The sequence below is a fragment of the Phyllostomus discolor genome, chromosome 7, assembly GCF_004126475.2.
Source record: "Phyllostomus discolor isolate MPI-MPIP mPhyDis1 chromosome 7, mPhyDis1.pri.v3, whole genome shotgun sequence".
Classification (NCBI taxonomy): Eukaryota; Metazoa; Chordata; class Mammalia; order Chiroptera; family Phyllostomidae; genus Phyllostomus; species Phyllostomus discolor.
The window spans coordinates 30,463,643-30,482,187 of record NC_040909.2 but is presented as its reverse complement, the minus strand read 5'-3'; the positions used below and the strand labels follow the sequence as shown (position 1 = coordinate 30,482,187).

General features: G+C 40.4%; 1 protein-coding gene and 1 pseudogene across 2 annotated transcripts in view; both read right to left on the bottom strand.

Annotated features, from left to right (window-relative positions):
- TMEM108 (transmembrane protein 108) overlaps positions 1 to 18,545 on the bottom strand; it is a 295,467-nt gene that overhangs the window by 35,186 nt on the left and 241,736 nt on the right. The gene's annotated exons all lie outside the window — the stretch shown is intronic.
- Positions 16,416 to 18,545, bottom strand: part of LOC114501760 — a 90,515-nt pseudogene continuing 88,385 nt past the window's right edge.

The following is an 18,545-nucleotide window of genomic DNA, read 5'->3' as shown; positions in this document are numbered from 1 at the left end:
AGACACAGCACTATACTTTTCTGAAAGGGAGAGCCTGAAATAGAAACTCAAGAAGACAACAAGATTCCTGGCTGGCTCCTAAGCTGCCTCCCAATGTGTAAGAAGTGATTATTTCTTCTCAATGCGCTACCTTCTTCCCGATTCAAATGTCACAGCTGGTACTCCTCTGTCAAACTAGAAGCACGAGGGCAACAGAGTCGGGGCAGACCCCACACGCCCACTTCACATTAGAGTAGGCCCCTGATTGACGGAGTCAGAGATGAGAAGACTGCACAGGGCAGAGGCAGACGCAGCAATCCTTGGCATGGGTCTCCCCGGCTTCCAGTTTCCGATGGAGAGGATCTTTCTGATATCCGAGGTCACGAGGTCATTATGTCACTGCTCTGGTAGGCTTGGATCTTACATCTTCATTTTGAAAGATATAAGACTAAAAATGTACAGACTTCCATTTAAGAAATGCTTACAAAGAACAGGCTTTCCTAACCCGTAAGTCCAAGTAAGCATCAGATTGCTCTCCCTACCTTAAGCTTCACGAGGGCTGGGGTGGGTGGGTGAAGGCAGCATGATTGATGCCCTGGTATCCCTTGAACAATATCTTTGTCTCCAGCTTCCTTCAGTTTAAGGAGACATTTCAAGATCAAGATCACATACATGGTGAGTGGCAGAGCTAAAACCTGAACCTAGGTTTTTAATTCTGTTCGGACTCTGACTCCCCGCCATACATGAGGATGCAGTGTAATACCTAAAATTTCTAAGCCCACTGAAGCTTCTAGGCTCTGTGTTTTTGTTACCATTTATGTTCATATGGAAATACAATTGTAAATAAAATGTGCAAAGTAGTCCCAGGATCATCCAATGATGTAATCTCAATGCCGAGGAAGGCAGTAACATTGGCTTTTAAGATGACACCAACTTTGTATTTTAGGGTAATTTTGAATGCATCTAATAAATAGTTCTCAACCTTGGATTCTTACTGGAGCCAATGGGATTTTTAAAAAACTCCCCAGATGAATCTAATGTGAAGCCAAGAGTGAGAGTCACTGAGCTATCAACATGATGAGAGCTGCCCACTAAGTGTTCCACCTGGGGTCTCCGTATCTTATCTCACTGAAGAGAGCCTCAGAAGAACTGGAGGTGGTAGAAAGAGTGAGATCTTTGGACTCAGACAGATCTCAATTCACATCGAGGTGGCTCAGGAGAGCGCTTTCAGCTGTGTGACCTTGGGCAACCTGATCACTTCCTTCATCTGTAAAACGAAGACTTACAAAGATTTGCTAAGATGATATAGAAAAATGTTTCTCACAGTGTCTGGTACAGTCATTGTGGCTGCTGTTATAATTATTATCATTAACCCTGAAGGTGTCTTCTTCCTTCCTAGAGTATCAGCCTCTAAGTGCTGACTAGCCTTCCCCGAGGGCTCAGAATGCAGTAACAAGGGAGAACATGGGAAATGGGGCATGTCTAGAAAAAGCCCACCATGCTGGAAGTTCAGCTGGCCTTTTTGAACAGGCACAGAAAGGTGGGGTGAGGACACCCAGGGATGTACAATTGCAAGGAGAGGTAGGGGCCAGTGGAAGGATATTCCTTGAAGACTACGGTTTCTTATAAGCATGCTGAGTTTGAAATAAGCAGGGTCCTCTGGGTGACTGAAAATCAGCTCCTTCCCACCAGACACAAATATGAAGTCATCCTGAGGGTCTCACAGGAGCAAAAGCTGAGGCCATGGACAAGGCTGATGCGTTCTGTTTTCCAGGATTCGAGGAAAGCAGCACCAGAAGGAAAAGCCAGTCCTTCTGATGTCCAGCCTTGTGGGCAAGGGAGGCCACACTTAAACCACAGTGATGCTTGCTGGTGGCTTTTGCTAGGGCTCTCCCCACTTCTACTCCCAACCTCAGTAAAACTGATGGCCCCAACAGCTTTTTGACAACTCTTTTAATGTGATTTGGAAAATATCACACAGGAAGAAAGTCCTTCTCAATCCCATTGTTCTACCTATCAACACTTCCCTTGATCTGTTTCCATAATGTCATCTTTTGCATTTAGCTGTGCAGTGGATGTTGTTGTGAGCCACTCGGATCCCTCTTCACGACTGAGGCTGTTCTCCCTCATCTGGGTGTGCTGGCTGCGGGTGGCTCACAGTTGCATCCCTCTCCTAGAACCTTTCTCGGCCAAAGGGATCTGCCTCACCCAAGATGACGCCCCCTCCAGGGTGAACCCCACATCTAACACCTGGTTTGTATCAGGGTACAAAATCCCTTGACTTAATTTGGGACAACTGTGAAGGCCCATCCCAGCCCCACTGCTCCCCCTGGAGTGGGTTGAGCCCTCTGGGTTAACTGCATGGCAGCCTGACTGCCTCTCTGTTGGGCCTGCCCCTCACTGCCTCAGCGCTGAACCTGCTGCAGTGCAGACACACACTCCTTGGGCCTCTTCTCCTGGGACCCAATGAAGAAAAACAGTTGAATTCATTTGCAATTCACTTTCATAGAAGGTGTGGGGGTGAAGCTTTAACTTATTTTTTCCAAATACTCAATTAATTCTCTCAATACCATTTATGGAATTATCTTCTCCCCAGTTTTTGGGCTGCTATCTTTATTATCTTTTATATTCTTAAATGTACTCAAGACTGTTTCCAGACTACTTAGTCTGTTTCTCTAATTTGTCTGCTTTAGGTACTTGCAATACAGTATTTTCATTTATATTTTTTAATGATACATTTTGGTCCTTGCAGAGACAATCCCTTCTCATTACTCTTATTTTTCAAAAATGTATTTACTGTTCTTGCCAGTTTATACTTCCAGATGAACTTGAGACTATTTCCTATTGAGTAATAAAAAAAAATCTGTTACTAGGATTTTGATTTGGATTTCATTAAGGCTATAAACTAATTGGGGAAATTTGTGCAATACCAAATCTTCCCTTGAGATAGAACTTGAGGTCTCCATTCATTCAAGTCTTCTTTTATGTCCCTTAGTGAAGTTTTGTAGTTTTGTTGGTTTGTTGCTGTACTGGCCATTTGGTTAAATTCAGCTTTTGCATGTGTGTATTGTCACTAGGAAATGGTTTGTCTTATATTACATGTTCTAGATATTCATTACTGGTATGCAGGAGAGGTATTAGTTTTTTTTAAACTTATTTTATTGAGGCATAGTTTATATATGGATCAGGAACCAGGCAAGGATGTTCCCTCTCACTGCTGCTATGCAACATCATACTGGAAGGCCTAGCTGATGCAATAAGGCAAGAAAAGATGCAAAAGGTATACAGATTGGGAAGAAAGAAAACTGTCTGTTTGCAGATAACATGATTGTCAATGAAGAAAATCCCAAAGAATCTACAAAACGAACAAACAAAAAGCCTCAACAAAATATGACAACAAAAAGTCCTAGAACTAATAAGCAAGGTTAATACGGTATAAAAGTCAATTGTTTTTCCTATATACCAGCAATAAACAATTGGAATTTGGAATAAAAAATACAACACCATTTCTATTAGCATCCCCTCCCTGAAGAGATACTTAAGTATAAGTCTAACAAAATATGTACATAATCCACACATAAGGAGAACTACAAAACTTTGATGGAAGAATTCCAAGAAGATGGAAATAAATAGGGAGATAGTCCCCATTCATTGACAAAAGGACTCAAGATTATTATGATGTCGGTTCTTCACAATTCCATCTATAGATTTAACACAATCTCAATGAAAATCCCAGAGCAGGTTGTTTTGTGGATATCGACAAACCAATTCTCAAGTTTATATGGAAAGACAAAAGACAACAGCCAACACAATACTGAAGAAGTCAAAAGACTGCCATCACCTGACTTAAAGACTTAAAGTTACAGCAATCATGTAGTATTAGAGAAAGAACAGACAAACTGGTCAATGGGACAGAATGGGTTCCAGAAATTGACCCACATAAATAGAGTTAATTGATCTTTGACAAAAGAACAAAGGCAATTCAGTGGACAAAGGATTGTATTTTTCTTCAACAAATGGTGCTGGACCAACTGGATATCCATATGTAAAAAATGAATATAGACACAGACCTTACATCTTTCAGAAATATTAACTCAAAATGGGTCATAGACCTAAATGTAAAACACAAAACTATAAAACTTCTAAAAGTTAACATAGAAAATCTAGGTAAACTTGAGTTTTATTGTGAGTTTTTATTTTTTCTTTCTTTTTAAATTATATTTTATTGATTATGCCATTACAGTTGTCCTGATTTTCCCCCCTTTGGCCCCTCAACCCTGTGCCCCCTCAGGCAATCCCCCCACCATTGTTCATGTCCATGGGCCATGCATATAAGTTCTTTGGCTACTCCATTTCCTTTTTTTTTTTTTAAGATTTTATTTATTTATTTTTAGAGAGGGGAAGGAAGGAAGAAAAAGAAGGAGAGAAACATCAATGTGTGGTTGCCTCTCAGGTGCACCCTACTGGGACCTGGCCCTGCAACCCAGGCACATGCCCTGACTGGGAATCAAACTGGCGACCCTTCATTCACAGGCCAGTGCTCAATCCACTGAACCACACCAGCCAGGGTGCTACTCCATTTCCTATACTGTACTTTATGGTATGATGAGTTTTTAGACATAATGCAAAAAACACAATCCATGAAAGAAAAAAAAATAAATTGGACCTCATTGAAGTTCTACTTTGAGAAGGGTCCTGTTAAGAGAACAGAAAGTTACAGACTTGGAGAAAATATTTACACATATCTTTTTTTCCCCAAATACAAACAAAATTTCGTTTAGAAAGTTACAGAGGTAGAAGTGGTGAGCCATGGAAAAAGTGAGCCAGCTGGGTTGCATGGGCTCAGGAAACAAGTTACAGAGGCAAAAGAAGGGCTCTTGGAGTTTAGGAAGAAGAAAGGCAGAGAGAATGGATGTGGGGGAAGGACAGGGGAAAAGGCTCAGATGTCCTCCAAAGAGAGAGCCTGCTCTAGGGAAAGAAGGAGGTAAGGAAAGGTGTGGATGTGCTCAAGAGAGAAGAAGAGCAAGCATTGGGTCATTTGTCTTTAGAGGTTTTATCTGTTTTCCAAAGGTGTGGATTTCTTATAAAGGACTTGTATCTAACATATACAAATAACTCTCAAAACTCAACAATAATAATAATACAACCCAATGAAAAAATGGGCAAAACATATCAACAGAAACCTAATCAATGAAGATATACAGATGGAAAATAAGCATATGAAAAGATTTTCATCATATGTCATAGGGAAAATGCAAATTAGAGCAACAATGAATACCACCACAAACCTTTTAGAAAGGCTGAAGTCCAAAAAACTGACAATACCAAATGCTGATGAGGACGTGAAGACACAGTAACTTTCATTCAATGCTGGACGGAATGCAAAATGGTACAGTCACTTTGAAAGACAATTTGATGGTTTCTCAAAAAGTTAAACATACTATTAAATAAGATCTCACAATTGTGCTCCCAGGTATTTATCCAATGAGTTGAAAATGTCCACATAAAAATGTGCACATGAATGTTTAAAGTAGCTTTATTTATAATTGTCCCAAACTGGAAGTAACCAAGATGTATACAAATAGGTGAATGAATACAAAAGCTATGGTACATCCATACTAGAATATTATACTCAATGATTAAAATAAAGCAGTTTTCACCCCACAAAAGACATGGAAGAGCCTTAATAGCATATTGCTAAGTAAAAGAAGCCAGTCTAAAAGGCCATATACTGTATGGCTCCAGTTTATATACAACACAATTCACATATCTGAAATGCGCGGTACATATTCATTAACTGGCATTAGCTCCAACCAAGATACCAAACATCTCTGTATCCCTAGAAGCTCTATGCTTCTTTCCAGGCAATACTCCCTCTCAGAGCAACCACTGTTCTGATTTCTGTCATCAGAGTTTTGTCTGATCTTGAACCTCATGTACACAGAATCATTAACCTATTACTTTTGTGTGTGCTGACTTTATAACTGTATACTTTACTAATGTCTCTTCTTTGTTCTACTAGCTTAAGATTTTTCAGGGAAAAATGATATTCCCACAAATAGTTTTGTATTACTCTTTCACGAGTCTGTTACTCTTCTACTTTACTTTTCACTGCATTGATGTGGACATGCAGATTGAGGTTATCTAGGTAACAATGACTGGCAAACATCCTTGTTTTGATTCTGGTTTCAGTGAAAATGACAATACACAATAACAGCTATCAGTGTTAGGTTATGGAAATATCCTTCTGTATCTATTTGAGAGTTTTTTTAAGGAGTAGATATTAAATACCCTCAAATATTTTTCTGTAATCTATTGGAATTATCATCTAACTACTCTCCTTAGATCCTATGGTTTATATTCATAGATACTAACAGTAATCCATCTGTACATTCTTTGAATAACCCTCATATAATCCTGAGAAAACTTTGTTTCAGATTGTTATATCTCCATTTATGGTTAGGACTGGTCTGTAAACTGGGATGTGCATGATTTAAGGCATCAGATTAGGTTTTGGTAACTGGGCAACATAAGCTAATAGTAATAAGCTAATGGTACAAGTTGAGATGCTTCAGTGTTTTTTGTCATCAGGGCCACCTTGCATAGCATGTGAAATATTTGTTCAGTAAACTCTTTTCTTTTTTTAGCCTATTTATAAAACAGTAAAAACCCCTTCTTTTGGAGATAATTCTTTGACAATTTAAAAATCTGACAGCTTAAAAACCCTTTCCAGGCTTATAGTTTTATCTGGTTTTCTATGTAATTTTGGTTACTTATAGTTTTCTGAAAAATTGTGAAGTTTGTTGAATTTTCACACCAAACACACAGCACACCCTTGTTTAAAAATTTCCTCATCTATTACATACTTTTCTCACACCAATTTTTCTTTACTTTCCCCTTTGTAATAGACTTATCAAAGGCACAATTATTTTGTTATTTTCAATAGTCAACCCCTAAATATATTCATATGTGATTGTTTTTTAAATTTCTAATTATACCCCCCTTTTATTTCCTCTTTATGTTCTTTCCTTTTATTTTTATTTTCTTCTTCCTGCTTTAAGTATATTTTGCTCTGTTGAATTTTTTTGAGCTCAGTCCATAGGTAATTTGTGGCAGATACTGGCCAGCAGTATCCATCCCTGCTGTGGATGCTCATTGAAACATGAAAAAAACATACACAGAGACAACTAGGTCCTGTGGGGAAATAGGGACAGAACGGCCACTCTCTCTAGTGGACAGCACCCCATTTCCATTCCCAAGCAGATTATTATTAAGAATACAGACTTAGTTTGTGGATTCACAGTCTGGCAGAAAAGATCAAAAGAAGTAGGTGACTTTCAAAGGTGAAGACAGAACCCCTGCTGTGATTCTGGGCAGAGCTTGGAGTTTTAACATTTGAAAAGACTAACAGGGCTCAAAGGGCTACTTTTGGTTTCCTGTCTATGCCTTTAAATCCTAATCTAATAACATCGTCCAGCAAACAGATCTCACAGGATCTTGCATATTCTATGTCCCAGGCCTGATTACCCCAGGGATCCGCCATTTCTGGTCTGGGCTGCACCGACCCTGCTATTTCCAGAGGAGACAAAGTCATCCAGGAGACTTGGATTTCTCACTTTTAAGACAAGGACTCAGGCTTTGACAAAGCCAAGGTGGCAGGGGTTGATGTCGATCACCCCTTCATTTCCACAGCCCCAAATCTCTTCCCAGAGGCCTCCTCATGATCATGCCTGTCTTAGGCGATTCCCTCCATGGGAAATCTTACCCATCATTGGCTAACTGATCAAGCCTAGGAGGCCAGGCACAGAACAGGGAGCGTTCATGCCAGGGAAATAAGTTTTGTTTCCTTAGTGGCTCCTGGTCCAGAGGTCTCTCACTCAGCCTAAGTCACGGGGGGTTACAGCTTCCTGAGGCCAGGCAGGGTGGTCCCTAACAGTAATTTACCTTCATTCTTTCTCACTAAATGATGAAAACTTTCAAGGCTATGGATTTGTTGTCTGAATTGGGCTTTAAGGTGTTTTTATTTTTGTTTGCTTTTGCTTTTGCATTCAGATTTTATTATGAATCTACCTTCCTGCAACCTTTACATATGCCTTGACCATTCTATAAAATAATATATTTTAATCACTTTTCAGACACAGCTGACATGTAGTTTTGCACTGCTGTATTTTCTATGCAAATGGTACTCACACTTTCATTTCTCTAATATTTAATACTTTAAGATTTTAAAAATTTTTTTGAGATTATTTATTTATTTATTTTTAGAGAGGGAAGGGAGGGAGAAAGAGAGAGGGAGAGAAACATCAATGTGCAGTTGCTGGTGGTCATGGCCTGCAACCCAGGCATGTACCCTGACTGGGAATCGAACATGCGACACTTTGGTTTGCAGCCCGAGCTCAATCCACTGAGCTATGTCAGCCAGGGCTAAGATTTTGTTTTAATAGCCATTAGATTTGGTTTACATTTTTATATTTTATTTCTAACACTAGCTTTTGTTGTACCAAAAGTTCACTTTATTGAATTTATGGAGGTTTTAAAATTTTTGTATAGTATATAAAAATTTTTTATAATGATCCATGGATATTTGAAAAGAAGATTGCATCATCTGTAGGGCACAAAGTCCCATACATAAGCTATCAAATTAACCTTATTAAGCATATTTAAAACCTGTTTAGTTTTGAGCCCATGATTTACTGAAGACTAAACATGGTATGCTAGTTTTTCTACAATTGTGTTTCTTTTCAGCTTTTGTCTTCTAGTAGCTTTTGCTCTCTGTTTCTATGCTATGTCATGGTACATTACACATTCATTGTAGATCATGTCTTTTATAAAAATATCCTCTTTAGCAAAAACATTTTTCCCTTGAGCTTTATTCTACCCAGTATTTACATTGTCACTCCTATGTTATTGTGCCTCTTTTATTTGCTTTTGTGATGTAAAAATACATTTCTGCATTATTTTGTCCAATTTTCTCTATTCTTGTATTTGTAAATCTTTTGTGCCACTATGTTTTGGGTAAGCAGAGCACATAGCTGTATGCTGGTCTAGATGGGTCTTCATCTAACAGTGGACTTCACTCTATTGGCGTTTACTGACATAAATGCTGTTAGATCTCTCATCCTGTTTTATAATTTCTATTTTGTGTGTTGTTTTCACATTTCCTTACCTGCTTATTCATTTTCAAAGTATATATAATGCTATGTTCTGTCATAATTATATTTCTCTAATTATCAATGCCAAACGTGAAACTCTGAATCTCTCCCTAACCTTTCCACCAATCCCACTTAAAACAGGAAATTTATCAAGCTGGGTGAGCTACATCTATTTCTGTTTCTAAACAGCTATACTTATTTAAACAATCTGTTTCAAAGAATTACAAAATTCTTTGCAAAAAAAAGTCCATTGTTCTCCATTATTCTTATTAATTCAGTGATTTTCAACTGATGTGCTGTGGCAGGCACACTGGTGTGCCACAGGAATTTTTAAAACATGCAATACCTGAGTAGCTTGGGCACTCTTTTCCCTTAGACTGTCAATTAAAAAAATGACAACAGCTAACCCAACAACAGCCGTTCAGTGTTAATGCCCTGTGTTAAACTATAAATATACAGGTCGTATAATAGAGTTGCATCTTATTGGCCACATTGCACAATAAGGTTGCATCTGATTGGTTAATTCTTTTTTTTTAAAGATTTTATTATTTATTTTTAGAGAGGGAAGGGAAGGAGAAAGAGAGAGAGAGAGAGAGAGAGAGAGAGAGGGAGAGAAACATCAATTTGCGGTTGCTGGGGGCCATGGCCTGTAACCTAGGCATGTGCCCTGACTGGGAATCGAACCTGCGATGCTTGGTTTGCAGCCCACGCTCAATCCACTGAGCTATGCCAGTCAGGGCCTTGATTGGTTAATTCTTGATACCAGAAATCTTTATATACAAGTATAGGCACTTGATCTTTTAAAAAGTCACTTTGGAGCAAAACATGTAGGTAATTACTATTATTATTTTTCTAAATCAATCAAAAGTATGCCTTTTGTGAGATTGGCAAAAAATATATTTTTTGGTGTGCTGCAGAATTTTAGTAATTAGTTTATGTGTGTCATGAGATGAATTTTATAACCAGCCCTGGTGTCAGGGACACTGTGTATCAGTTGTACTTAAATATCATTTAAAAATAAAACTGCTTGAGGACCAACCAGAAATTAGCAGATTTAACTCTATTTAAGTACCATAAAAGAACCTGGTTGCAGTTTCCACACTCTATTTTCCTCTGTTACAGACTGAAATGATAAGTCAGAGAGCTCAATGTGTACAGCTTCGATGAGCCCCAGAAGGAGAGACACCAGGAATCCCTTCTCTCCCAGGACTGTGACTCCTGCTCGACAGTCCCAGTCACTGTCCTCCCAGCTGTCCCCAGGCCCAGCACTTTGCCCTGGCTGCTTCCCTACATCCATAATGATCTTTTCCACCCACCCATCTTTTTTCAAACCTGCGCCCAAATCTCACTGATTTTCCTGACAGCTTGCCTCAGAAAGGCCAAAGAAGCGAACGTTGTTCTGCTTACTGGATCTCACTTGTGGTCTTATCATAACCAGTTGGGCGTATCAGTGTCGCCTCAGTGTGACTGCAGAACCTTTCAGGGCAGACATACTGTCTTACAGTTCCATCGTGGGGTTACCTGATTGCTGGGTTGGGAAGAATCTCAAAACTCATTGCAGACTGAGGACCAGGAAGACCAGAGTTCCACTGCCAGATCGGATTCTAACTCAATGACTTTCAGAAACTCACTTCTTTCTTTGGACCTGCAAAATGAGGATGAGCTCCGAATCCACTTCCTAAGTCAACATTCTAGGATTCAGTAAGACGTTTTGTAAAGAAGGAACTGAGTCACAGCCTAGAGAGAGAAGATGACTTCAGCTCAAGTTCACAGAGTTAATTAACGGTCAAAGTATAATTACAAATTCAATCTTCTGACCCCCAGTATGCCAGGGGCTATCTCAGAATGCCCTCTGACTCTCCCAGAGTAGCAGCACAGAATCTTCTTAGGGTACATGTTCACTGGAAATACACAGATTGACTTATGAAGAAACTAAACTCTAAAATGGTACAATTGACCCAAACTTGTATTTACTACAAACATGTATGGTTACGTCTCCATTTCAGCTCCTAGGCACTGATTCCCTTTATGCCACGGCAAAGGTTAGTTCTCTTTCTTCTCTGTTAAAAAATGATCTTGCTCTTGACTTTGGAACTGCCTGCCAAGGTCTGCTGTCCCTTCTATGTTTTTGATTTTCCACTTGCTTTTATCTTTCCACCAGAAAGACAAATTATAGCAGAGGCACATTCATTTCTTTGGGCCTCCATTGCCTCATCTGTAACCAAAAGGTGTTGAAATGACTTTTCTCTAAAGGTCTCTTTGATTCTAAGATTACTTGAACTTTTGTTTTTGTAATGAAGAGGCAGGAACAGAATAAAAAAGGTGAAAGGAGAAGGGTCATTTTTAACCCTAGTTTCCCCAACAAGCAGTCTAAGACATGGCTTCATTGCAGGTAGTGTTTTGTGCAGAATGATTTCAGGGAACAGGCATAGGGGACTGAAAGAGTGAAGGAGAGAAAGAACATCCAAGATTGTGTTACTGAGTTGATCGCCACTAAGGGTACCTGGGGTTCCATCCTGCTGGGGATCCGTGGAGAAGTTGTGTGAAATGTACCTCATCGTCCATTGAAGGGGACAGAGGGAGGTCTGTCCACTAACTCTGTCCCTCATTAGTGAAAGGGTGCCTGCCTCTTGGCTGTTAACCTGCTCAGGTGTCAGGAGTGTGCGTGCAACAGAGGGGCCAGGTGGTCCTCATAGCCACCCCATGTGTCAGTGACAGTGGCAGAGAAGCTGGGGGCAGAATGACAAAGACGTGCAGCTGGCTGATGCAGGGGCTATCCGGGTGCTTCTCCATGTGGCCAATTCCTGCGGCAACAGCTGGAGTTAAAAGGGGACTGAGAAGAGGTGAGGGTGGCCGGCTGAGGGGAATGAATCGGGGCTTGTGGTCCTCAGACCTAACTCAGTGCCTGGCTGACCTGGATAAAAGGAGAATGAAGTCAGAGTCTGGAGGACTGAGAGGTAATGCTATTTCCTAAAGGGCTTAAAAATAGGGGGAAAATGTTATTCAAAGAAAGATAATATTAAATGTGATAACATGTTATTTCTCCACTCAAAACCCTCTAGGACATCCAAGCCCAACTAGAGCAAAAGTCCAAGTCTTACTGGCCGTGGACTTCCTCGGACTTCTTTTCTTCCCCTTCCCCCTCCCTTTCTCTGCTCTGTCACACACTGAGCAGGCTCCTGCTCAGGGGCTTTGAACTTGTCTCTGCCTTAAAGGCTCCTCCTGCACTTCGTGTTGGTCTCTGCTGCAATGTCCTCTGAGGAGCCTCCTGTGACCCCCATGTATGAAGGGGACCCTTTATGCCCTGACCTACTGAATTATTTTCCATAACACGAACACTATCTCAGTTCACATTACATATCTACCTTTCCTTTACTAATTTATTTTCAGTATCCTCTGGTGGAATGCTAGCATGGCCAAGGCCACACCTTTATTCCCACCCCTACTGGTATAGCTCCAATATCTAGAACTGTTCCTGGAAATAGCAGGTACTTTGATAAATTAAAAAAAAAAAGCAGGACAGATTGAATGAATGAGATGTTTATGTCTTATTGATGCTAAATTTGTTAAAAAACAAAACAAAACAGGAGGGTCTAATATTTGTCAACGTCCCTTAAGTAGAAGGACAAAGATGGTTAGATTATATTCCTTCTGGTTGGCGATGTGAATTGTTCATGTAAAAGGTGGCAGAGCAAGACTTGAGCTTTTGGATCTGGAAACACCAGTGTGTTACTGTTAGGGACTCTGGGGCCAGCGGGATGTCCCACCTTTTAGCATCTCTGGGACACACTGGAAGAAGAGGAGTTGTCTTGGGCCACATGTTAAATATAAAATACTAATGAGAACTGATGAGCAAAAAAAGGGTTTTTAAGTAAATTTACAATTTGTGTTTGGCCACATTCATAGCCATCCTGGGCTGCATGCAACCACGGGCCATGGGTTAGATGCCCTGAGAAGGGAGCCATTTCAGATACACTATCATCTTCTGCCCCTACTGAGCCCCCCTCTGCACTCCATGGCTTCAGGTGACAGATTGTCCCCTTGGCTAATTAAATCAGGTACTTAAATGAAACTCCAAGAATGTCTAGGTAAGTGTAGGCGTGTGTTTGTGTGTGTGCACATGCGTGCATGCACTCGTATGTACAAAGTCTCTTCTAGCCAATATGTATCTCAACAAAAACTGCAAAGATGTGCTACGGAATCTTCAGGTGGCAGCTCACTAAGTGTGATGTGGCAGCAGGATGCGCACAAATTTGGGCATGAGCAGAACAGCTAGAGGAAGGAGAAAGCGAAGTGCAGGTGTTTTATCTATGAGATGTCAAGAATCTGGAGAAATGGGAACTGTTTAGGATATTGACAGCTCACACAGGTAACAGATGGTTTAGACAGCGAGTCTAATGAAGAGTCATTGAATTCAGACTCACAGAGGTTAAAATCAGGAGAGGGGTTTATGTGAAGAGGGGCCATGGGCCTGACTCTTAGATGGTGGTGGGCTGGTCGGGGAAACCCAAAGACTACTGGTGATGGTGTGTGAAAGTGCACACAGAGCATAACCCTGAGTTCTGCAGTGCTATTACTTTGTAAAGATGTTTTTAATCTTTTTAAAGCATAAAAATCTATCATTTCTAGATTTCAGTAGTATGGAACTGGGGTCTGCAGATTCTAGAAAAATGGAACTAGCCAAGAAGCTTGTACCCTGAGCTTGGTATCATGGACAGAACTAAGGGAGTTTGCATATTTCCTAAAATTATGTGTAAAATTTTATATGTAACCATGTACATTTTTATGGGAGAAGGGTACTGAACAGGGTTGGCAAACATTGTCTGTAAGGTGCAGACAGTAAATATTTTGCACTTTATGGTCCAGATAGTCTCTGTTGCAAATGATTCAACCCTGCCCATATAATGTGGAAGTAGCAACAGATAATACATAAAAGAATGGGTGTGACTGTCTTCCAGTATAAATTTATCTACAGTCACGGAAGCTGGGCTGAATTCCACCTACAAGCTGCACTTTGCTGATCTAGGGGATAGAGTAGTGCTATCTACAAGAACTCTCTGCAATGATGAAAACGTTTTATATCTGTGCTGTCCAGTGTAGAAGCCACTAGCCACACCTGGTTATTTTGTACTTGAAATGTAGCTAGTATTACTGGTGTATTGAGTTTTTAATTAATTAAAGTTAAGACTTGATAGCCACAAGTGGCTACTGGCTACCACACTGGACAGCGCAGGCCTATGACTTTCATCACAGAATCAGAGCTGTGGCAGAAAGGCCACATGCCCCCAAGAAGAGAAGCTCCCCCAGCAAAGAGAGGTGTTGCACCCACACAGAGCTCCCCAGAGCCCTGCCATTGTGGCACATGCTGTCATTCAAAACCTTGCCCCAGAGCGGGTCTTGATGGGCTAGTGTCAGGGACTGAGAAGAAGGCATGATTCTACGACACTCGGGATCTGTCTGATACTGGAGGCACTGCAGGAGACAGGACTTTCTTCTTGTCTCTCACTTTGTCTGCCCGAAATGGCTTGTGAAGTGACACTAATGGTCACTCACGGTGCTAATGGCTCCTTGGTTATAGGAACATGCTATACATTATGACCAATCAGCTTAAAGGACAGGAAGAAGACTCAATCTAAGAGCTTAATCAATGGCTAAAATAGAAGTGCTTTAAGGTGTATATGTATCTTTTTCTTTTAGAAAGTCTTAAAATATGCCAAAACCTGGCTCTAAATTTAACTTGAGGCTATATGCATTTCCCAGTGAGGCTGGTGATCACAGCATCAGGAGGATCTTGTTCTAACAACATCTCATGCACTTCCTCTAGAGGGATGCCAGTTGAAATGGAGAGAGCTGGTCTCTGCGCTTTAGGGCAGTCATCCTCTGCTACACATTCCAGCTCCTCTGGCTTTCCCTTTTTGGTGAGCATATTAGCCATGCCCTAGAGCTGGTGGGAATGAATAGTGTGTCAGCTCACATTTGGTGTCTGGATTCCAAGAAGATCTCTCGTCAGTTTCTACCATGATGACAGCAAAGTCATACAGTGACTTTTCCAGGCAATCAGTATCCCTCTTCAACAGAATTACTCCCAGGGGCTCTCTAGCCTAGGTTAAACTGCAGCTTCTCCAAATCTCCAGGAGATGAATGAGCCAGTGGAGAAACCATTCTGCTCTGTCATGCAGTGTTCCGCCCAACATGACAAATGGCCATCCCAGTGGCAAACTGGATGTTTCAGCCCGTTTAAGGATCCTGACTCATCTGGACAGATCATGATTCAGAGCCCCAGCCAAGAAATTGAATTCAAAGTTTTAGCACATATATATATTTTTGACATAAATTGACTTCTGGTCTGGTCTCTTTGTTCCTGAGACTATCCATCCTCCTTCACCAGAATTCCCCTGATAAATATTAATGAGATTGTTCCCTCTGATTCTTGAGAGTTAATTAGGTTTGTGACAAGGGAAGTATGTGCATTATAGAACACAGGAGGCTATGCTTCTGGGGAAAGCAGGAGGGAAAAAAATGATAATCAATATGTGTCCTTGGGTGACCCCAGGGATATGTAGCTTGCAGTCCATAAGTGGGACCGCTGCAGTAGTTAAGGGCAGATTCCATGTGCCTTCTGATCTCCAGAGGGTTCTGACAGACAAAGAAAGGCAGTATTTTGGCTCTTCAATCTACACAGCAGTTCTGCACAGGATGTTTTGCTGTTGGTTTTAGGAAGTGGAGCCATTTGTCTAATCTCTCTGCCTCTATTAGAATGTTCCATCAAGGGAATGTTTCATTAGGGTGGTAAATTGCCCCATAAAATAATCAGCAATGGGAGAGGCCTGTGAAGTCTGGATCAAATTCATAACCAGGAGTTTCTTCAGTCCAGCATTTTTCTCATTACCAATGAGACATCTGACGACAGTGAGTATCCCCAAATAAAGCAACTATCACACTAAATGTCAATATTTTCTTTTAGAAAAATATCTTAGTAGCCTGCAGCCCACTTTCTTTGAGATCTACTGTGTTTTCTTCCATATCTAATGTCTAAGGGACATGTGTACAATGGTTTCTTTTTCCTTTTTGTTGCAGACCTGTACAAACCTCTATAAAAGTAGGCAGAACAGCATTATGAACTTTCATGCACCAACAATGGTCAATTCCTGGCAGTCCTATCTCATCTAAATTCCCACCCACTTTCCTCCTCCCCTCCACTGTTCTGAGGTAAATTCCAGATATTATGTCAAAAAAAGTCCATCTATTTTATAGGGACCCTTTGTATCCCCTTTATCTGATCTACTTCCCACCTCAAATGTTTATTTAAAGTGAATCCCAAGTATCATACTTTTTAGTGATCCTTGTCTTCTTTCAACCTGATGTTTTGTTATAAAGTTATTATTCATTAGTCTTAATAGACTTGAGCACATTATAAAAACAGGTGCCACAATTAACATGCAATCAGTGCATTCTTTCCCCACATGGCTCTATTATGACAATCAATCAAATTCTAGAGATAAGTGAGCTTAATGAAAGAGATCCTACGACATAAACAATCCATGCCTGCTGCAATGCATGCAGCTTTTCATGTTTGCTATGAAGCAGCAGGACGGTAAAAACGGCTTGGCTACTCAATCAGATTTCACACATGTTGAGAATCCGTTACCCACGTATCATTTTCTAAAGGCTTTTTGGTGTAAATAATATCAGTATCAGGAGCTTTATAAGCATTTATAATGCAGAGCTGTATACATCGAAGGTCTGAGAGTAACACACAGCATTAAGAAATCACACCAAGGACGGCTCTGATGCATGTATATGTCTGGCTTCCCACGCAGGCAGTATTTGGTCCCTCATCTCTACGTCTCCTCCACAACGATCATCTCCACCCACTTTGGAGCCTCTCAGTGAATCACCAGTTCCCTTTGCCAGAGAACAGTCTTTTGTTTTAGGGGAACCTGGTTCTGTTGGTTTCTTCTCTGCTTTTTTCTCTTTCTTGCTGTCTTAAACCCCATTCCTCTTCATTGTAATCCTTTCAACTTTTTATCTTTATTACTCTCTGGTTTTCCTTACTTTACGTCTTCTTGCTTGTTGATTGTTCACTTTTATCTCTGCTTCTTTCTTTCTCTTCCTCTTTCTTCTCCTTATATATGCTTCCTAGGGTTGGTGAGGGAGGCAACCTTCATTTTGGAGACCTAGGCTTTTTAGGAGAACTCATGCCATTCCTGCTTCTTTGTTGTCTCTCTCTGCTTGCGCTTCTGGACCATCCAGCTGTGCTATAACTTTTTGGTGGTGTTTTGGAATGTTCCTTTGTTTTCTTTCTTTCGTCTCTGGTTTTGATGTGCTCCTTCACCTCCTACCTTTCGCTGGAATATCTTCTCAGTCTAGGACTTTTGGATCGTTGCCTACTTCTTGGCTTAGAATGCAATCTCCCTCTTGATCTGCATCATGGTCGCCTGTGCCTAGAAGATATGGGAGTCCTCCTCCTTGAGCATGACCTTGAACTTGAGTGCCTTTGCTTTTCTTCTTTCTTCTATGGCAGAAGTTAGGGACTGTGCTTCTCATAGTCTTTTCTTCATGGCTTCCTCTATTTACTAGATGTATCCAGTTTCAGCTACATTAAAATCCAACACCATGATCTACTTAAGGTCTTGTTTGTTGACACAACAATTAACATTCTTATGGTTACACCTGGAAGTAAGCATTTGAAACAGACACTCTCTAGGGCCTTGTGGCTGATTTTTTGTGGCTTTTGTTTCACTTTGAAAGGTTATATAGGCACTAACCTTTTTTGATGGCTAATTAGGCTTTAATACAGAAACAAGCTTTCAAATGAAATGTCTTTGGCAGTGAGTCAATAGCAAATTTTGAAGTAGAGTTGTATACTTTTCATAAGGTGTTTGGGAATTTTTTTCCCTGAAATGATTTATTCCATGCCTACATCAGTGAAAGCTATCTGCCTATCCCATGTCCATTGGTAAAAGAAGATTATCTCTTGTCCTGATCTCCAATTTTCCACTTTTATTAATTTGTTTTAATGTAAGTATTGCATTTTAAATTGACTTTCATATGCTTTTAAGATAAGACAAATGTGTGTGTTAATGTACTTTTAATTTGCTCTCAAGTTGTATAAAACCAGTACATCTATGTTACTGTTACTGCCATAGTAATCTTATACCCACAGCGATTCCGAGTTAAAGCAAAGTAGTCAGGCAACTGTTTTCTTAGTTACAGGCATTTCAAGCTTCACTTTTGAGCAATAAAAACAAAAGTAGGCTATGGCCTGTTCCATGTAGATATACAGTTTCTGAAATTGTTTTATAACACTTTGATGGTGAAACCGTTAAACTTAAAAAACAAAATGAACTGAAACAAAAAACCAGGTGAGGCCTGGTCAGCAGAGAAAGCAGGAGTTAGAGCCCTAGTGAGGCA